Source organism: Acomys minous, assembly GCF_964271855.1.
Source record: "Acomys minous genome assembly, chromosome: 1".
Taxonomy (NCBI): Eukaryota; Metazoa; Chordata; class Mammalia; order Rodentia; family Muridae; genus Acomys; species Acomys minous.
In genome coordinates this window covers 156,167,587-156,190,599 of record NC_140483.1, presented here as the reverse complement: position 1 = coordinate 156,190,599, position 23,013 = coordinate 156,167,587, and the positions used below count along the sequence as shown (strand labels likewise).

Genomic DNA, 23,013 nt, shown 5'->3' with positions numbered 1-23,013 from the left:
CCTCCTGCTAAACACTGCCCAACTCTCCTCTAAGACCTTGTTCAAGTTCAAATGTGGCACCAGCTGAGCACTCTGGGACTACAGAGGCATACTCTTCACCTCTGCACCCAAGATGGGCCAAGACACTATCCCTGAAAGACGATGAAAGTCTTCACCCAAGACTATTGAGGCCCCAAACTTAATAAGCTTAGGAGAATCTCCTGCATTGCTCTGGCCTGGGTACAGCATTGGAGGAAATCTAAGAGGAAGGATAAGCAAGGAGTGGCTCTAGCTGGAGCTCCTCTCTTGTCACATGAGATATTTGTTTGGATCAATCAGTTAATAATTATGGGTTCCACTGTGGAAATCATGAACACGTCCCCTTTCCAGCCGCAGAAGCAGTTCCTTCTTGTGACACCCTTAGCACTGACATCTTTTCTCATTTCATTTGTCTATAGTTAATCCTCTTGGATTCTTCAATTAGACATGAAATATTCCCTTTGTGTCTCCATATTTAAAATGTAAATGGTAGCTAACTACTCAGAAAAAAACACAAAAGAATTATATACCATGCTGAAAAAACAAAAAACAAAGCATGGCATTAAAAATTTAGTGGTAAGATAAAGCATAAAGCATAAGAAACATACAAATGAATATTCATAATTCCTCACAGTAGCAAAACACTTTCTAAATATAGTGCTGAACATAGAAACAAAGAAAAGATAAATGGATTCCACTATAAAACTGTTCCCAGCTTCTGGAGTGCATAGCTGGAGACAGGGCCAGGTGTGGGCTGAACCACTGGTCATTATCCATATCTTTTATGTTTGTGGATAATCCTTACAGGTAACTCTGAAACATAGATATCTATAGTTAAGACATAAATACAAGACAAATGATAAATTAAAAAGAAGATGTATTTGCAATATCTATTACAGACACATGTTATTATATTTATTTCATTCTCTATTTCTCAACTCATGTGTATGAGTATGTGTATGTGTGTGTTTGCATGTACAAAATGTATATGTATGTGTATCCTCTGTGTCAAGGCCAAAAGATAAACTTAAGTGATTTTTTATATTCCTCAGGGATCAATCAGCCTTATTTTTTTGAGACAGGATCTCTCATTGGCCTAGAATTCTCTGAGTTATCTGAGTTGTCTAGCCAATGAACCCCAGGTAATTCACCTGTTTCTGCTCCAATGGAGCTGGGATTATACGTGTGCAACACCGTCCCAGGCTTTTAAAAACATGCTTTCTGGGTATTTAACTCAGGTCCTTATGCTTACACAGCAAAATTATCACCACAGCCCCACGCGATTGTATTTCATATGTGAGAAAAAATTAAATGCTAATATGCCACACCGGTTTTCATTCAAAAGTAAGCTGACAGGTCAAGCCAACTCCAGTACTCCTTCTTGACAACTTGGGGTCTCAACTCATGATGGCTCCTTGCCTCAGATTCTCTACAAAATGAAAATCATATTTTTCCAGGAAGCAAGGTTGGAGAAGGTACCACATGTCTGCAGGAAACTAGAGTTCTTACTTTAGGAGTTAGAGTTATTCACAGAGTTACACAAAAGAATACTAAGAATCTTAGTATTAGCATGGCTGCTAGGAGAAAAGGCATACTAACTGGCTGAAAACTGGGAGGATAATTCAAGTAACTCAAGAAGGAAGCAAAAACTGATGGGGAGGGTGTTCAACATCACCAACCATTACAGAGAAGCACCTTAGAATAAGATACCTTCTCCACTCACTCATTGCCGAATACCAAAAACAATGACAGCATAAGATGTTCTCAAGGAGCCGTTTTTATGGGAATGTTGATGGTATGGACTTTTCAGGCAAAGAGGAAGTCTGCACCAAGTATTGAAAATCAAATGTATGTCTTTATGCCCATTACATGTGGTCTCAAGTTGATTGTGGTTTGACGTAAAGATTGTTGAACCCACCATAGCTGTGTGCATTTCCTAGACACCACACAGTTATCTGTCTCTGTCCATTGGTTCTACAGTAGCACATTCAAGAAACCACAGATCAAAAATATCTGGGAAAAAAATGTATCTGCACTGAATGTGGATAGGCTATTTATCTTGCATAACACATTGTATTAAGTATTGTAAGGAACCAAGAGACTATTTAAATTTTATGGGAGAGTTATAGAGGCTCTGTTGCAAATCCCATGCCATCTCATATAAGGGACTTAAGAAGGCACTGAGTGAACTAAGATATTGGAGAAGAGAGTGACCATAAGTAGCACAGGATACCCTCTTGCTCTTCTGGGGAGCAACAGTGAAGTCAGCTGTGCAGTCCCAAGGGCAGAGCAGCCATGCTCTCGGAGTTCTGAAGTGATAAAGCGTGCTATGGTAAGGTAGGGATGCTAAGTGTTCTTCTCAGCTTAGGTCTTCAGCCTTTGGTGGATGTTTTGGATCTCACCTCACCATAAACCCAGTAGTGTCTGTGGTTCTATTTCTAGGAATATATTCTAAAGATGAAAAGGAAAAAAAAAGATAAATGAGCTGGGCGTGGTGGTACACGGCCTTTAATCCCAGCACTCAGGAGGCAGAGACAGGCGGATTGCTGTGAGTTCGAGGTCAGTCTGGTTTACAAAGTGAGTCCAGGACAGCCAAGGCTACACAGAGAAACTCTGTCTCAAAAAAACCGAAAAAAGAAAAAAAAGATAAATGTACAGAAATATTTAGCTGAAAATGTTCATTATGACATAAAATTATGACAGTGTTAAAAAAAATTAGAAGTCATTGAATGGCCAGAATCCAGGGAAATTATTAAACAAGACAGCAGTCTGGCTGTATTTCAACTTTAATAGACATCCTATAATTATTAAAACAAGAATAATGCAAGAAAGATGTTGATGATATAATTACTAAAGTAGAGCTATAAAATATACAGTAATTGAAATACATATATCCACACTTGTTAGATAAAATGTAGGATTTATATAACAAAATATAGGTATGTTATCTATGTGGAGGTTTTTACATTGCCTCTTACTCATTTATAAATTCTACAGTATCTCCCATAAATAGTTAATATGATTATTTAAATAATAATTCTTTTGGAGTACTGTGGATTGAACCCACATCTTCAACCATTGGTCTGTGTTTCCAGACTCCTAAGAAATAAAATTTTAGAGAAAAAATTTAGTGTGTTGTTATGAAGACTGAAAATCTTTCAAGAAACTTTCCTGTAAAGTGTCCTAAGACACCCAGAAAAAACAATCTGGTGCCTTCTCCGTATGCTGGTTTTCATTCACTGGTTCTTCTCTTTATTCTTTCTATTTTTCATACCCAGGATGTTAGCTTGGATCAGTGAGACAACGGCCATGGTGTCCTGCTCCTCCATCAGTTCCCAATCTAGTGCTTGCCTAAGACCTTGGGATGACAGAGGCAGGCAGAATCATAGGTTAATTTGACTTTAGAGAGGGTGGCCTCAAATGGGATAATAAAAGAGAGCGTGACCCGGGAATAACTTTAAAGTTAGTCAGAAAAGGATCTAGCCCAGTGGAGAAGAGCAGGTGGCAAAGACAATCAAGGCTGAGAGGGTTCTGACTAGAAAAATCCAAGTATATAGACATGAATTGTTGGACATAGCCAAAAGTAGGCTAACTAATAGGGATACCCAGTCAACAGCTGTTTTGGCCAGTTACTCAATAAAGAAGAAGGAGGAGGAAGCAGAGAGAGGAGGAGGAGGAGGAGGAAGGCCATGCAAAGCCACTGCCATCCTCATCTTGCTGTGAGACAAATGATATTGATGTCTCTATACAAAGTCAAGATGAACTCAGGATGGTACCAGAGGAGACTCTGCAGGAATTTCAAAGATCTTCCAAACCCGGCTACTTCTGTTCCCATTCATTCTGAGCTCTCCCTAGTGCCATTTCATCTCATCTAACCCACAAAACAGTGCATGCTGTTATCATCCCCACAGTAAGATGGGCGTGGGGGCGTGGGAAGAGATTCAGAGATGTTAAGCAATTCATTCAAACCTAGAACTTGTGGATGGTAGACCTGGAATTCTTGTCACTACCCTACTTCTCCTCAGTCTCCTCTGCCTGCGTTTTCCCACTCTCCAACCAACACACTCTGGTCCAACTGAGAAATTTATCTTTTTCTTGAAGAACTAAGCATTCTCTTTCTCTGTGCCTTTCAGGCAGTGGCTACTGCTTAGAGTCCTGCCTTTTTTTTTTTTTTTTTTTTTTTTTTTTTTTTTTTTTTTTTGGCTGGCTGGCTGGCTGGCTGGCTCTTACATATCAGCTCAATAGTCTTTGTCTGCAGGAAGCATCCCATCCCTACCCCTGCCACAAATTCTTAAGGTCATTAAACACAGAAATTGTGTTATCTTTCCTCCAAATGTTCCACATCTGCTAATGTACAAATTTGGAGCATTAGTTTCCCCTCTACCTGTAGCAGCAGTCTTTACACACACACATGCACACACGCACAGAGAGAGAGAGAGAGAGAGAGAGAGAGAGAGAGAGAGAGAGAGAGAGAAGAGAGGAGAGAGGAGAGAGAGAAAGAGAAAGACGTCCTGATCTTTTAGGAAAGCGCTGTCTCACTGTCTTCTGGCTCATAGCCCAGCTCCTAATAGATGTTTAATACATACTTATTGAGCAAGTGGATGCTCACTCCTACTCTTCTCTCCTCTGTGGCCCTAGAACGTGGGAACAAAGAGTTATGTGTCCAGCATCTGAATTTGGTTTGGGTTGCTGTTGTCAGTAAAAGCCGAGGCCTCTACCCTTTTCTGACAGGAAGTGAAGAATCCTAACTATTAAAAATTCTTGCCATGAGAGCTTTTGAGAACGAGCAGCACTGGGGTAGATAATATCATTTTTCCAAAGATAAGAAGTAACTCTGGGGGAGAAAGGAAATCATTAGTCAAGGAGAGAGAAAAGCTTACTGGAAATTAAGTTAACTCTTACACCCTGTCATCATGAAAAGAGTTGTCTGCAGATAGAAACTCTTACAGGACCGTCCTTCAGCTGGAAAGATGCAGAGTGCGTAGAGATGATCTTTACCCCAACAAAAGGCACAACCTCTGTCTTTGTTTGCTTACAGAATTGTATTTATTCACTTTACATTTGTTATGACAAAGTGGTCCTAGTTTTCATTTTTTTTTTTTGGAATGAAGAACCATATTACTTTCTTTCTTTCTTTTTAAAGATTTATTTATTTATTTTATGTATACAGTGCTCTATCTGCATGTACACCTACAGGCCAGAAGAGGTCATCAGATCACATTATAGATGGTTGTGAGCCACCATGTGGTTGCTGGGAATTGAACTCAGGACCTCTGGAAGAGCAGACCCTGCTCTTAACCTCTGAGCCATCTCTCTGGCCCTTAGTTTTCATTCTTGTAATAACTAATCCACTTAAGATCTCACACCTTCTGTATTTAACAGTGAAATTTGGGCTGGAGGAATGGCTCCATGGTGGTTCCCAGCACCCACCCCGGGAGGCTCACAACTTCTCTGTAGCTCCAGCTGCAAGGTATCCAAAAGCCTCTTCTGGCCTCTAGGCATCTGTCTCTGTGAGCACATACACAGAAACAACATTCACATAAACATAGAATTTAAAATGAAATAAAACCTTTATTAAAACAGAAGGAACTTCTCTTAGAATTTGAAGAAATTCAGGGCTCTGAGGTGGCTCAATGGCAAAGCCCTGCAGCCAAGCCTGCCAGGCCTAGGGAAGCAGAGAACAGACTTCCACAAGTTGTCCTCTGGCTGCCTTACACACCATGGCAAATGCACACACTAAATAAACAAACATATTTTTAAAACAGTTTAGGGCCTTGAGAGATGGTGGCTCAGTAGCTGAGCATGCTCATTGCTCTTCCAGAGAACAGAGAACCAGACTGTTGCCTGTTCTCTGGAACAGAACTCAGCACATTGGGTGGCTGATAGCACTGTATAGCTCCAGCTTCAGAGGCATAGCTTCTGGCCTGTACAGGTGCCTGCACATGCATCACACACACACACACACACACACACACACACACACACACACACACACACACATACACACACACACACATGTAAAAACAAATCTTTAAAGTTTTTCTGGAATAATTTTCAGAAATTAATAAATTTGTTCTTCCTAATAACAGTTTATATAATTAAAAATAAGTTCTTATATGAGATTCATTGATAAGCTCAATTCAATGATAAAGCATGTTGATTCTTTTTTTATTAATTTATTCATATTACATCTCAATGGTTATCCCCTCCCTTGTATCCTCCCATTCCTCCCTCCTTCCCATTTTCCCCTTACTCCCCTTCCCTATGACTGTGACTGAGGGGGACTTCCTCCCCCTTTATATGCTCATAGGGTATCAAGTCTCTTCTTGGTAGCCTGCTATCCTTCCTCTGAGTGCTACCAGGTCTCCCCATCCAAGGGATGTGGTCAAATATGGGGCACCAGAGTTCATGTGAAAGTCAGACCCCACTTTCCACTCAACTGTGGAGAATGTCCTATCCATTGGCTCGATCCGGGTAGGGGTTTAAAGTTTACTGCACGTATTGTCCTTGGCTGGTGCCGTAGTTTGAGCAGGACCCCTGGAAGCATGTTGATTCTTGATATGGTAGGAATGGAAACAACATTTTACCTCTATAGTACTTTGTCCAAAATCCTAATTTCTAATCTAATCACAAGAAAAACCTCAAGCAAACCTCACTACAGAAACTGCTACAAAATATCTGTCCAGTATATTTCAAAATAGTGAAAGTCATCAAAAATAGGAAAAGTCTCATCAAGTTTCAGAGCTATTTCAATGTAGAGTAAGAAGTATCCTTGGCAAGGTCTTGGGATACAAAGGGAACATTAACCAAAATCCAGGAAGTGTGGATGTAGCACAGTTCTTCCCTACCACCCTACCTCAGATCAACCAGTAAAGTTGGCTGACTCCCATAAATGTGAATAATCAGCCAGGCTCAGCAAGCTTCCCAAGTCACAACTTCATGAGGACATCAAACCAAGCGCAAATCCCCACCTGATCATGGCAGTCCCATTGACTCCTGAGCTAGAAGAATATATTGTGTCCAGTTGGTACAAGACATCTTTTTTTTTCCAGCAATGGAAAACCATAGCACATACTTTTATGTTTCTCTTAGCTGGAAAGTTGCTTTGGTAGAGAAGAGTCACAAAGGAAAGGATGCCAGGACCAGGGGGAGAGAGTAACAGAACCCCTTCTCTTGGCTTAACCACCAACTCGTGCTTCTTTTGTAGTTACTACCAATCTTCAGGCTGGGGTCCGTTTTGCTCTACCTAGATAGGAGTCACAGGTAGGTAAGAAGAAGGTCTCTTCCACTGCTGGCCATCCTGAGCAAGTGTGAAAGACCTAGGGCATAGGCTTGCCAGAAACATATGTATTGCTCTAGGTATGTAGTTGGAGGCATGTCATTCTGGGCCCCAATAACTCTGGTATTTGGCGGTCTTGGTAATTCTTGGCTTCTTTCAATATGGTCACAACACACACACACACACACACACACACACACACACACACACACACACAATAGAGCTCACAATCAGCAGTAGGTGGCACCGTCTAGTGTTATAACTCTCCTACAGGCTTCAGATGCTAAAACTATGATATATGTCCAAATCTCAGGCATTTGAGTGTAGGAATCCTCAGCCTTTGACAAAAGCTCTCAGATCTACGGTGTCTGAGACCCCAGGCTCTTAGAACTTAGCTGTTCTGTAAAACTCTCCTATATGGCCAAGGCCTACAGTTTGCCTCCTTTGTCCCTTTACAGATTCTATTTTTCTTCAGCCACAGTTCTCCACTCCTTCTCAGCCCTCTACTTCCTCCATCTCATCTTTGTCTGTCTGCCTCAGTGTCTCTCTCGAGCTCTTTAGCTGCCTCTTACCACTGTTGACAAGCTAGCACTGCCATGGCCTTCCCTGCTGCAGCTGCCTCTTCTCCCATTCCTACCCTGGCTCCCTTTCCTTTCTGTTGCCAGCTCAGTCTACTATATCACTAAAGAAACTCAAAGGTAGGCTAGAAAATATCATCCTTGAGGAGAACTGTACTTGCGACTAGCTTTTGCAGCATCAGGTGAATGCACGGGAAGGTTTTCTCCCAGCTGCCCTCACTGAACTGAGCTGGACAGCCTGCTTCCATATGCACGCCATCATGGCAGACCTTGCAACGTGTTGTAATTATATAGGATGAGTGAATGGAAACGAGGGACAGATCGCATTTGTGCCAAGCATGGCACAGACCCCATGCACATGGGAGACCATGACTGCACGCATGATTGCACGATCACAAAATTTCCTCTCACAAATGAAAGTTTGCACTTGCACCAGTAGTCACAGATCTGATTGACAGCAGTACAATGGGTGTAGGGCCACCCCTCTGTTCTTGGCAAAGATGTCTTCAGAGGCATCTCGAAGTTACCTATATTTTAATGGCAAAACATGCAGCACATGCTTTTGAAGCTGTTGTGGCTGCAATAGAGCCTGCAGGAGGTGCTTTGCATGCAGACTGATGTACTTATATAGAAGTTTCCTCAAGGTGTCCTTAGAGCATTCAAAGCAGGTGGTGCTGCCGTAAGAGCAGAGGAGCAAGCCCATAAGCAGCTCTTCTCCACGGCCTCTCCATCAGCTCCTGCACACAGTTTGAGTTCTTGCCCTGACTTCCTTTGGTGATGAATAGTAATATGGAAGTATAAGTGAAATAAACCCTTCCTTAAGTTGCCTTTGTCAGGCATCTTGTTGCAGTAATGAGACAAGTAGCTAGCACAGCATCCGTTATAGAGCCTTCCACTGTACCCATCAGCAAACTGCTCAAACCAGGCCAAATCTCAATGTGAAAAAGTGAGTGTTACCTATGTCTAATTATCAGCTAGCCCTTGATATACAAAGTGGCTCCATTTTCCTTCTCAGAATGCCAATGTACAAATGTATAAAGCCCTAGTAGTACACATGAACTAGTCATTTTTAGTCACAACACTTAATTTAGCTATTTCCACTAGATGTAAAACCCTATCCATATAAAAAAAATGGTACTTTCCCACTCTGTCATCTTTCAATGATCTTATCCAAAAATATTCATGTGCGCTTTCAACATCTTTGTCATCATTAGAACCATTTTCATCTCAGTAATTTTAGTTAGCATGTATTCACTGTACATTGTGACATTTTCATGAAATTCTGCCATGCGCTCTAGTCATATTCACCCCATCACCCACTCTTTTTTCCTCTTCCTCCATTTGTCTCCCTCCTCCTCAGATAGCCCCACTTCTAGTTCACAGCGTATTTGTATACATTTTTCATTTAAATTCCTCATATGAGAAAAAACACGCAACATCTGTCTTCCTAACATTATGATATATAGTTCAAGCCTTGTCTTTTCTGGAAATAACACAGTCTTCTTTATGGCTGAATACAAGTCCAGTTTGTATATGTACTGGGCTTTCTCTGTGCATCTGTTCATGGACACACAGGATAATTCCAGAACCCGGATGTGTAGAAGCCTTTTGGTTTTTTTATTATATTTTTTAAGCTAACATCATCAAAAATGGCTGGTATTATTAAGATTATCGTACACATATACCATTGTATGTTGCTTTTATTTGCCCCCACTGCATGCCATCCTCCCCCACCGCTCCTCTCACACTCTTCCCAGCCCCTCTGGCTTTTATCATATACATACATGCATTCATTGATATGTGTGTACAGAGATACACATAGTTAAGTCTACATTCTACATATGAGGGAAAGGTATGATGTTTTACCTTCTCATAGACATTTTGCGTTATCTTACTTAGAGAGTAATCTACTATGTTTTTGCTTAAGTGGTGAGAGAGTCATGAGTTGGCTCAATTCTCCAAATGCAAACCCAAGCAGCAAGGGCCTATTTTCAGAACATGCAAAGATATTTTTCTCACTTGTCTTCTGGCATATATTTGGACCTTCAGAGCATCACCACTTAATTGTATTGTTTGATGAAGCCATCTGTTAATAGCTCATTCACACTTTCACTATTTACATTTTGGGAAACAGCTAAAGAAGGATAGAAAAGAGAGGCAGGGAGGGGAGATGGAAGGAAAGAAAGAAAAGGAAAGGAACAGAGAATGAAGACAAGGGGGGCAGAGAAGAGAGGAGGCCAGGGGAGGGCAAGGAGAGCAGGGCAGGGAAGGAAGACTATTTGAATTAGATTCCTTCCTCTCAGTCAAGCTGACTATATCAGGCCATCACTGTAATCATCTAAAGCTAGAACTGTGGGTGAGGATGTAGCTTGGTGGTAGAGCCCTCTCTTAGCATGGGCAATGTCATGGGTTAATCCCCAGCACTAAGATTTTATTTTCAATGCACAGGTAAGCAATGCGTGAGAACTTCCAGACTAATATTTTCCTCCAGCATATTATCAATGATGAAAACATGTGGCAGGATCAACACATCCTCTGGGATACTCAACAGGGGCTGCAAAAACACCATGTCCTCAACAGGCATCAAGAAATGAGGAGAATATAGATCTTGCTTTGTGTTTGAAAATAGAGGACAATACTTTATTATGAGTCTCTTTTGTTCTATGACTTCCATAGACATATACTAAAATTTTTAGTGCTAATGGTTTTGGGTTGTTTTATATTTTAAATGATTTATGTAGATTCTGACTTTTATTTTTTTTTAATGATTTATCTGTATGTGTATGTGGGAGAACGGTATGGGCACACATGTGTCAGAAGACACTTTCAAATTTCAAGTGTCCATAGCCACCTTCTGCCCTGTCTGAGACAGGATCTCCCGTTGGTCACTGCTGTGTGTGCTGGCTCCAAGTGTAAGCCTATAAGCGTCTAATGATCCTCCTGTCTCTACCTCCCATTTCATAACAGCAATGCTGGGATTCTAGATGCATCTAGACGTACTCGGGTCTTCATACTAGTGTACTATAAGTGCTTTACCCAGAGAAGTAAAGCATCTCCTCAGCACAATTTGTACTTACCTTTACTATCTTTAAAGTTTTGTGTGTATCTGGTTGTGGTGCTTTGAGTGAAGATGGTCCCCATAGGCTCATAGGGAGTGGCGCTATTAGGAGGGTGGCCTTGTAGGAGGAAGTGTGTCACTAGGGGTAAGCTTTGAGGTTTCAAGTGTTCAAGCCAGGTTCAGGGTCTTGATCTTAATGCTATCTATAAATCAGGATCTAGGATTCTCAGCAGCCCCAGCCCCATGTCTGCCTGTGTACCACCATGTTTCCTACCATGAAGATAATGGGCTAAAACCTCTGAACTGTAAGCCAGCTCCAATTAAATGGTTTTTTATAAGAATTGCTATGGTCACTGTGGCTCTTCACAGCAATAGGACACTGACAAAAGACAATGGTGTTGGACATATGAGCAGCTGTGTATATATGTGCATGTAGTATGTATGTGTGCATGTAGGTATGCGGTGGCCTGAGGTCAGCATCTCTCTTCAACTGCTCTCTACCTTTATATTTTATTCATTTATTTGTATATCTTAATTAAAATATAACTACATTACTTTCCCCCTCCTCCTTCTATACCCTCCCATATTCCTTCCCTCTAATCCTTCCTATGCCTCTCTTTATAGCTTTTTCCTTGACACGCACACATGCATACACACATACACACACACACACATGCACACATGCACGCACGCACGCACGCACGCACGCACGCATGCGCACACACACACACTGCTGAGCCATTTTTCTTGTTTATGTGTAAATGGTCTCTGGGCTTTCAACTTTGTGTTGTATAACCAGTCAGGGAGCGCATGCCCACGAGACGCTAACTCTCCCTCTCTCAGATGTCATTAGTTGCCTGTAGTACTTTATCTAAGGGATAGGACCCTATGAGATTCTCCCTCTGTCATGTGAGCATTTCTACTTCTCCATACCATAATATTTTGGGTCTTGTTATACAGCTGTTTCTTAAAGAGGCAGTCACACAGCAGACATCCTGGTACTCTGGCTCTTACAATCATTCTGCCTCTCTCCTGTGATTCCCCTCTCAGACATATATCCACCAGCTGTGCTGCAGATGGGTGCCCACAGTCCATTGGTCTTTGCATTGTGCCCTGTTGTGGTTCTTTATGTTTGTTGCAGAGAGATGTGTCTTTGATGAAGGATGGTAGCTGCATTCACCTGTGGGTATAAGGATACTATTTAGAGTGTAGTAAAGGAATTCTGCTGCTCTAGGAAAATGGTGGTAGTAGACCCTCTTCTAAAATAAATTATCTCAATAGCCCCAGGTAGTTGCCTAGGTCTCTAACACCAGACAGGATTCCTCTTCTGTTGAATGCGCCTTAAGTTCACTTAGACAGCTATGGGGTACCATGAACATGGGAGTGCCTTTATTGAGGGGCATCCAAGTGTATCGCCAATATCCTACAATATATTGGGAGTCACTCAACAGGAGGTCTTTTGTGCCTTCTTCTGAATGTTTAGTAAGCTTTTAGTTCACATGGGAAGTATTACTATTTTTTAAAATAGGGTTTCACATTAAACCTGAAGCTCGTTTCAAGGACCCATCAGTCTCCACATGTACCCCACCATGAAGCACACTAGATTTTGGTCACAGGCACACGCCAGCATACCTAGTTTCACACGGGTTCTGAACGTGAAGTCAGGTCTCAGTGCTTGAGTTACTAGTGGTCACTTTCCAACTGGGCCATCTCCCCAGCCAAGCTTTTGCTTTTTAATTATTATAAAACTTTCAAGTCCATGAGCATTTAAATGAAGCCTAAATATAACCTTCTCTTTCCCTGTAAAGATGGGCCTCCATTCTTCTTGTCTTTCTGCTTTCCCATTCATCACTTGGAAATCCATGCATTTGCAAACTGCCTGTATCATCTGATCCTATTCACTCAGGAATATCAAATATTAAAAAGACCCAGACAGACAGCTGGGTGTGATGCTCTACAAAGTGAACCTAGGAAAGCCAGAGCTGGTACACCGAGAAACCCTGTGTTGAAAAACCTTAAAAAAAAAAAAAAAGACCCAGACTGACTTCTGGTTACCACAAGGCAGGACATGAAATGCAAATCCTTTGCACAACATTTGTCATCTTTATTTGTCTTGGTTACTTTTCCTGTTGCAGGTGACCTTCGACTTCGTCAAGCTGACGATTCATTCCATCACATCTGCAACTTATACTTGTTCTTGTTATGACTTAAGGAGAACTAGGTAGTTTCTTTTGCTCTCTAGACTAAGCGTAAATCAAGTTTCTTTAGCAGTCTCGACTTTTCAAATCTTTCTCTGCATGACCAAAAGCAGAAAGGTTGAAACCAACCAAGTAGTGAAGGGGAATTCAAGAGCCTGACCTAGCCAACGGCTAGTTCATGCTATAAAATGGCCAAAGACAACCAAAGAATCTAATATGGATCAGTCTTTTTTAGGCAATGGAACACCACAGAATATCTTTAGCAACTGATAAGCAATGGTGCTATCATTTGAAAGTTTGTGTCCCTTCCAAATGTCACTTTAAAATGTGAAGTAGGAACACAAGAAGCCTGTAAGAACGGGCAGCCAGGAGGGCTTCGCATTAATTACATGTGACTAGCACCATATTTAAGACCCGAAGGCTTGAGGTCAGCCTGTCCATCTCGTTCACCATGGTAGGACAGTGCATTCATCCCAGAAGGTGGAAAGACATGGCCAAAGGGCACCATCTCTGAGGCACAGATGACAGCTTGGCCAGCTGTTGGTCTGCAATCACCTCATCATCTCTAGAACACTCAGAAACAAATGTCTATTCTTTTTACTGTTTTATGAATGTTTTATATTATTCTAATTTATTCACATTATGTCCCGATTGTAATCCCCTCGCTCTTATCTTCCTGTGTCCACCCTCCCTCCCTCTTCTACCCTATTCCCCTCCCCGAGACCTCTGACAGGTGGGGTCTTTCTCTCCCCCACCATCTGACCACTATTCTTTTTAAATTACCTAGGATTAGGTGTTTTCTTATAATAGCAAGAGCTAAGTAAGATAATTGACATAAAGAATCTAACCAGGGCACAGAGGGGCTTGCGGAGACTGAAGCACCAGGCAAGGGCCATGCATCGACTGGACCTAGGGCCCCTATACAGATGTAGCTGATGGGCAGCTCAGGCTTCGTGTGGGTCTCCTACTAAAAAGAGTGGGGCTGTCTCTGCCATGGACTTTGTTGTCTGCCTTTTGATCTCTTCCTTTTGGTGGGGCTGCCTTGCCCGACCACAGGGTAAGAGGATTGCTCAGTCCTGACGCGACTTGATGAACTGGGGTAGATTGGTGGGAAGAGGGTGGTGCCCCCCCTTATCTGAGAAACAAAGGAGGAACGATAAGAGAAGAGGAAAGGAGGGTGGAACCAGGAGAGAAGGAAGGGAGCTACAAATGGGATGTAAAGTGAATAAATTTAAAAATTATTAAAATTTTAATATAAAAATAATTAAAATAAAATAAAACGTAAAAAAATATATATATATTGACCAAGGTCATGTATGCCCCAAAAATTAAATGCCACATATTCTCATATGTGGATGATAACTCAATTTTTCATATTTTTTAATTTAAACTGTGATATAGAGAGAGACCTGGAAACAAGAAAGATAACATGTTTTGGGAAGAGGAGCAGAGGACTTACATGTGCAGGGATAGTAGAACTGCTATGAAAATAAAAGAGGGAATACTGAGAGTCGTAAGGCCCAAACAGGGACGAGAGGAAGTTGAGAAGAAGATAGGAGAGAGTGGAGCCATGCTGAACAGGATTAGCGTTCCTACAAAATAAGCCCCAGCATCCAGTTCACTCATGAGAACAGAGCAGGAAGGTACCAGTTGTGAGCCGGAGAGCAGACCCTCACAGGGACTTGCTGGCGTCTTGATCTCAGACTTCTTTTCTCAGCCTTCACAACAAGACTGCTACCCAGATTATGACATTATGTGCTGCCTTGTTTTTGCAATCTGAGTTAACTAAGAAAAGGAGCAAGACCGGAGGCAGAAAAATGATTGTAATCTACAGGAAGATTGAGATACGTTCTGGAACCCTTCCATGTCTGATGATGAAAACCAGAGAGGAGAAGGCGAAGATGCTCCTGATAGGCAGACTGGCTGAGCAACTAAGCCAGGAGTAACCGTCACCAATCAGGATGGATGAGAGGACAGGGCAAAGAAAAACACAGACTTCTTCTAGATGCTATGAGTTTACACTGATGGTGGCACACCCCACCTAATCAGTATTCACTGAGAAGCCGGAATCAGGAGCTAAGTCACAATGAGAGAAGGGAACTTTGGGAAAGCTTTCATGAAATGAGGGAGGAGAGACGGTAGAAGTAGAAACCGTGTGGCGTCTGAGAGGTTGCCGCTGCAACAGTGTTTGCTATACTCGTTTTGATTCTTTTCCCTGCTCAATGTGAAGGTGCAAGAGGATCTAAACGGCACAGGAGCGCTCAGCATTGCGTCCTCAGACAGAATGAGTCCCTTTGACTATCTGCTGGGTGCACTCCTTGCGACCTCCAATAACTGCATACAGTGGGGAAGCTCGGCCTGTCCAGTATTTAGTTCAAGTGAACTAGAAAGATATGTGGTGGATGGAAAGCATCTTCCCTAGTAGTTTTTCAGGAAGCCCAGTTATAGAACAGTAAAGCGGGGTCTGATGGAGGAATTGCTAGCTCTTTCTGGAAGCACAGCAGTCAAGAGTGATGCAAACTCGGGAGATCTGGAGAATGGTGACACTGCTGCTTTCTGCAAGGGATTCCAGCTTGAGAACCCCCCCCCACTGTCCTGGATTACTTTCTTTGGGGGAACCATATGAAGGAAGGTCAAACCATGTCCTTGATGGGAGGGAAAGGAATGCTGGCTTACCTTCCCTGCTCTGCGCTCCTCCCTTGGCCAGGTGGGGATTCTCCATGCTCACACCTCACAGGCTCTCTTGGGTACTTTCCCCTGTGACTCCTGCCGCCGTGACATTTCCTACTGCCAACGTGTTCCTCTCACCATCCCACTGGAATGGATGCCATCTTCTGGGCATACTTTCCAAATACAATCAATTCCCACCTCCCTTGCAAGTGGCAAGAGGAGGAGAGAATGCAGGCATGGAATGTCCAACCTTCAGAGAGCAAGACACCAATCACATTTGAAAAGGCCATGGTCAGACATGGTCAAGAGTCAGGTTTCCTAAGGGACTTTCCTCTGTGGGCTTCTCAAAAGGCTTCTACTACTATCACGATACGGGGAGTAACTCCAACTAGCCTGAGCAAGCCAAGGTGGCATAGATTAAAATGAGGGTGCCCATTTTACCTGCCAAGAAAGTTCCACCATCTAGTTCCCAAGCATCACTACCAGCAGCCCGAGTGTGTCTAGAGCTGGGCATTCTAGAATGGCCTGGCATTTCTCTTGGAAAAAGTAAAACAAACTGGTGCTAGCTTTGATTCCACTCCCCAAGACAAGGATGAAATTAGATGCCTGCACACCTCCTCTCTAGCACCAAAGCAAGGCTAAAAGGAATTCATCACACGCTTGATTGATTCATGGAAGACGTAACTACTCCCTCACCAAGAAAAGGATTTAAGTCACACAGCTGAAGAGAAAGCCACACCTTGAGTAAATTATATAAACCCCTCTCTATCATCCCCTTTGCTCCAAAGAGGAACTCATCATAGGTCACGTCCAGTGCTATGTTTCCTTTCTTACAGAAGTAGTGACTGAGACAGCTGATGATCAAGCTTACTAAGGAGAAGGGGGGGAGGGGGAAGGTTTGTTAACTCCAAGGGTGGAGACTGCCAGGTCCAGACAAGGTCTGATGATGACAGGAGAGAACATGATAGTCCCTCCCTCTCGGGTGGTTCACCCAGTTTTCTGAACATAATCTCCAAACATGCTCTGAGATCACTGGGAAAGTGCCAGCTGTTTAGATGTCTCGCCAAGCTTAAGACTCCCTGCCAGCCCCAAAGCAATCAGAAGCTAGCGATTTTATCTGGCATGTCGGCTGTTAGGCTCCTGACACTTGAAGTAACACCAGGGTACTTTATGTGTGAATATATGAATAAGCAAATCCCCATCAAATCTGGCTTCTATTTGAAACTAGTAATTAATTTGAACAAGAGGTAACTGACCCATTGTTCATCCATGGTCATGACTGAGATTCTGGAGTGCACAGTGCTGTTAAATAAGTTATACCAATGTTACCACCAACATGGAAAAAGGGAGGCATGAATCACTTCCTCTCCATTCTCCTGTAGAAACCATTCTCTCTCCAGCCCAAGTTCATGTCAGCAAGAATAACAATAAAGCAAGCCACTCAACTCTTAACTGCACTCTTCTAGCCAGAAATGGGCTGGTAAATGTTTAACAGATGGTTGCCTGAGGAAGAAAGGGTGTGCTAGCTGTTGCCACTTTCCGAAGTGTAAATATTTTTCTTGTGGCCAATTCCAATTCTCAGTGGGACGTCATTGGACTCAGACCTAGGAAGAGATAAACAAGAGTACACTAATGTTCTGATTTTCTCTGCTTACATGTATGCAAGGCACCTCCAGACTACAGAAGTCACAGTAATAGTCACAATTCATAGCAAAATAATCAAGAAGTAATGGAGTTAGGATATCTCTGATCTATGTTCTCAATATAATTCATTTATTTACAAATGATTTAACTTTTAGAAATCTGCTGAGTTCAACAAACAGTTTACAAAACTCCTGAAAATCTAACAAATGATTCAGGGTGGGTTGGCTCCGTACCCTAAGCCTATCTACCTGTGGGCACAGTGTGATATGCAAGACATCTTGAACATCAATGTGACTCAAGGAGGGCTTCCCCATAATTCAAGAGAGGTTTCAAGAAGAGAAGCGCCCCTTTGATGGTCTCTGAAAACTCCTGATAGGAGAAAGCAGCTGTTCTTTGGGGTCCTTGAACACGGGGAGGATTTGGTTCTTATGTAGGGAATGCAATGCAAGTTGCCACAGTGGAATCTCTGTGACTTGTAAAGTTGGAAGGGGAAAAAAAAAAAAAACACAAGCTAACTATCATGCCTCTGCCTTCTCACAGCAATGCGTCTTCAGGCAAGTGACCTCATCCTTCTTGGCCTCTGTTGTCATCATCTGCAGAAGGGGGACAGCACCAACCTCCACGTGTGCCTGTGAGGTCGATGAGATCATGTATTCCATTTGGCTTTGTGTTCACCGAAACATCACAGAAGTGCCAGGCTTTGCTCCTATGTGGGGAATGAGACAGAAACCTGGAGTGAGAAAGAACTGGGCGGGGAAAAGGAAGGAGGAAGGAGGCAGTTAGATAATCGGCCATGGAAGAAACCAGGAAGAAGAGGTTTGAAGTAGGAGGAGGATAAGGGAAGCGGGGCTGAGGGAGGGCAGCCCATAGCCCATCATGCTTAGAGTCATTGCCACAATGCTTTTCCATGCTCAGGTCACACTCACTGCTGCAAGTTCCTTATTTCTTAGCTGTTTCCATATGGGTACCACTGAGAATGGCCGTGCATCCCAGCAGTCATAAGGGTACCTTGTTCATGCATCACACACACACACACACACACACACACACACACACACACACACACACACACACACTTGACCTTTCTCAGTCTAAACCTTGTGTCTTTCAGCTCACATGGACTCTTCTTCCTCCACACAACCATTTTTACCCCACTGTCAGCATTAGAATTATTTACTGCCAGAACTCTATGCAGATGAAAATCCTTCTTGAGTTCAGCCACGTTTCTGCTTTGTTTGACAAGCAGCTTGAAATACCATTGAGCCTCAAATGAGGAAAAAAAAAATGAAAATCAATTTCAATCAAGGCACTGGCTTGGTGTAGTGATGCCATCATTAATCACTTATTTTTGTGCAAGAATTCTTAGACAATTCTTTGAAAGATCCAGCTTTCAAAGACAGATCAAAATTGGATTGGTGGATGGATATTCAGTGTTAAAAGTTTTCAGCACAGTCTGTCTGAGAGGTGGACATCTTCTTTTGACAGGAGAAATGCAAACCAAGAGTGGAAAGCTGCCTAGTGAGTATGTGGGGAGGCTTTGAGGAGACCCAACACGATGGCATGGCTTTTATCTGTGTCTAATCTGTACTACTATAACAACATGCCTGTGACTAGCTAGTCTATAAAGGCCAGAAATTTATTTCTGAGAATTCCATACATTGAGAAGCACCAGCAAGTTCAATTATCTTGTGAGAGATGCTCTCTGCCTCAAAAATGGTACTTCACCTGTGCTTCCTCCAGAGGAGGTGGGCTCTGTGTCCTTACAAGGTGAAAAGCTGAAAGGCAGGAGCTGGAGCCGTGTAAGACCTCTATGGTATAGCCTACACCCACTCATAAGGGAGGAACTAAGGTTTAATCACATCCTAAACAACCTGCTTAATAGCATCACACTGACCTTTGAGTTTCTGTGGGAGGGGACATCAGCACTCAAACCACACCAGCTACCAACACTCTTCCACGTCTGAGGTCATTTTGCCATGATCGAAACCTCCAGCCTCGGACCTCATTCCACAAGTTCCTTCACTGAGTCTCACCACCTTCAGCAATTCTCTCACAGAGGCTGGAATATTCCTTCCTACCAAAATGCCCAGCTGTGCTGATGTGTGTTATGTCAACTTGACATTTCAGAAGAGAGGTTCTCAATTAAGAAAATGTATTCATAAGATTTGCCTTTGGCAAGCCTGTGGGTTATTGTCTTGATGTGGCAGGAGCCAGCACCCTGTGGGACTTGCCCCTTCTCCCCAGAGATGATAGGTAGAGGAAGCAAGCCAGCAGGCAGCATTGCCCAAGAGTTTTTTTTTTAATTTATTTTATTATGTTACTTTTTTAACATATACATTTATATTATTACAGATGAGTAAAATAAACTACATACAGCCAGAAGAACCACAAGATGATCAGGAATTATACAAATGTTACATTCATAGTGGTTTGGCCATTTGTATTTGGCAAACTTGAAGTAAATATCTTTCCTATCTTGTTGGGTCTAACTTTCTGAATGGAGATTAATATCTATCATATCTCATCTCTATTTACTTGAAACACCTATCTTGATCTAAAAACATCTTAACCGCTAACCTACTAAGCTTAATTGACAGACTAAACTATCTGGTCTTCAAACCCATCAGAGACTTGAGAAGGAATAAAACTTAATTATTTGAGTGAACCCAGAGTGCAGGTTTTCAGCTTACAAAATGAAAAAATGACTGAGACAGTTTACTGCCTGAACAGTCACCCAACATTCTCTATAACGTTGGAGCATCATCTTCAGTCTTCTGCCCCAATATATCTGACAGACAGATTTGCAAGGAGGAACTATTGAGAACTTGCTTACCCTGTCTTGGCAGAGTTTGGCCATTGACTCTGCCTGCATCTAAACTTGCCCATTTTAGGCAGAATTCTGTTTGTGACAGAAATGAGGCCATTTTGCCCAGTGGCTGGTTTGCCACATTTGAAGCCAACTCCATAAGGAGGTTTTTTGATGCTGGTCTTCTTCTTTAAGGCAGGCTGGGTGTTGCCAGGAGTTAACTTCTCTTGTTGTCAAAGGATCTTTAGAATAATAAAATCATCTTTAAATGCCATACTCTGTAGGTCTCAAAGGAATTGCTCGCCCTAAATCAACCTGAAGAAACCTTAAGAGAACGATGTCCCATTTCCTCTAAGGGGAGCTGGATAGGTTTCTGTTTACTTTCTTGGTCTACAGATGCTTATTTTTATTGGGAGTTGGTTATAAGTATTATTGTTCTTATACAGAGAGGAAACTAGGTTTGACTCAGGGACGTATTGCTTTTCCTTTATCTTTCTTTTGTAGGTAAGGAGATAGGAGTTGAAAAGAAAGAAAAGGGGATATAGAAATATAGAGGGAGGATAGAATAAAAGGTAGATTATTGAATCAACTCCTCATCTCAAGGCTCTAATTGTTACTCACAAATAAGGTTATTTTTTAATTTGATAGTGTTGAATTTTGTATATTGACGCAAATCATGCTCATATTAAAAGCTAGTCTAATTTTATCACAAGAACATATATATTCTAGGTATAATAGATAGATATGATGCTATAGATATATGAGGTAAAATAGTTAAATAATGTCTTACCCAAGAGTTTCAAAGTGAAATAAACCCCTTTCTCCCCAAGTTGCTTTTAAGATACCACCCAACGGAACTATAAGGAACTCACAAAATGGCCTTCTGCTCGAGGTCTCTCACTTCTCCAAGGCACTCCAAATCCCAGCCATGGCTATGCTCAATACTTGTCTTTGAGGACAGGAATTTTACATTTAAGCATTTGCAATATTTCTTCCTTCTACTTTTATCTGCTGCCTCTCCCACATCCCGAGCCTCTGGGTCTTGCATTTATCAGGTCAAGGGGATTCATCTGGACAAGGGGGTCTGCTTTGCCTTGGTGGCTTTTCTCCAGCCCCTCTCACCTCCCACTAATCCCCACATCTGCTAGAGTAGTGTGCTGAGATGCATCTGTCATCTAGTTCCACTCGCCTCCCATTTCCCTGTGGCTTATTGCTGCCTATACAGACAAAAGTCCTCTGGGCCTGATCTGTAGGCTCTTAGGATCTCAACACCTTTTCTTCCCATGAAGCCCTTACGCTAGTTGTACCAAATCACAGTTTGTTGCCCAAGCAATCATGTGCTACCTATATGAATGCTATTTCTTCCTTTAAGAAAATTGTTATTCCTCCTCCTCCTGGCAAAGGTCTTTTCAATTGCTTAAGTCTCATCTCAAATACCATCTCCTTTTATAAGGTTTTTAATTATTCTTTTAGTTGTACAATTTTATGTGATTCAGAGGGATATTTTAATACCTGTATGTAGTATGGAATGGCCAATTTGGGATAGTTGCATTTCCACATAATTTTCCTAGAATTTTATTAGAATATATATATATATATATGGGCTATATACGGTATTTAATATGTGTGCATAGTAGGTACTGATTAATTTGAGGTAATGAATGGTTCTGTATTATCATCTCTTTGGACTTGGAGGTTTCCCATTGCTTTTACTTATTTATTATAATGCCTCTTAGTCATTCATGAGCATAGCATAGGTTTGTACAAACTATACGCCATTCCCCAGTTCTAACACACAAAACACTGAATTGCCTCTTTTGACCTACTGTATTAGGATACTTGTCATTTACCCTGTCACTATCCTCGTCTCCCTCCTCCCTGCCTCTAAAAGTGACTGCTGTGCTTTCCGTGAAATTTACTTTTCTCTTCCTGACATTTCACTTAACATAACTTTATTCAGTTTCATCAATTTTGTTGCAAATAATGAAATCTTTTTATTCATATGTGAATAATTTTATTGTGTATATAGATCACATTTTCTTTGTCCATCTACCTATTAATGAGCAGCCAAGTGTATTTTAAACTTTAGCAATTGTACATAGTGCAGTAACAAACAGGCCTCTCTGGTGAGCTGATATCATTTGTTTTGCACATGCCCTCACTGGTGAGGCTGCTGCAGTCTATGGTAGATAGTATTAGTTTCATAGAAACCTTCTCTACTGTGCCCCATAATAACTGTATTCATTTATAGCCTCACCAAGCATGTACGAGTTCCCTTTTCTCCACCTCTTCATCAGCATTTGGTGTTTGTGGGGTGTGTGGGGTGTGTGTGAAAGAGAGAGAGAGAAAGAAAGGCAGGGGAGTCTTTCTAAAGTAAGGTATTATCAAATTATGGTTTTGGCTTGTGTTTCTTAACAGCTAATAACGTTTAACATGTTCTATAGATTCCTTGCACATTTAAGGTATTAATCCACTGCCAAATGGATCATGTGAATTTTTCTCTATTTGTAGATTATTTCTTCATTCTAATAATTGGTTATTTTTACAATTCAGAAGCACCTTAGTGTCATAATTTAATATAACTTTATTTATTATATGTCTGCTTTTTCTATCATTTCTTACTTTTAGATTCTTATTCAAATATTTTATTACATTTCTCTCTCTTTCTCTCTCTCTCTCTCTCTCTCTCTCTCTCTCTCTCTCTCTCTCTCTCTCTCACTCTGTGTGTATGTGTGTGTCTGTGTGTGTGTGTGTGTGTGTGT

At 41.8% G+C, this 23,013-nt stretch overlaps 1 long non-coding RNA gene across 1 annotated transcript in view; it reads right to left on the bottom strand.

Annotated features, from left to right (window-relative positions):
• Window positions 1-6,234: 6,234 nt before the first annotated feature.
• LOC311592920 overlaps window positions 6,235-23,013 on the bottom strand; it is a 130,186-nt gene continuing 113,407 nt past the window's right edge. Inside the window, exons 4-6 of the long non-coding RNA XR_014777542.1 lie at window positions 17,248-17,405; window positions 11,867-12,113; window positions 6,235-7,264 (exon numbers count right to left, since the gene is read on the bottom strand). This is a non-coding gene — a long non-coding RNA (uncharacterized lncRNA). The remainder of the gene's footprint in view (window positions 7,265-11,866; window positions 12,114-17,247; window positions 17,406-23,013) is intronic.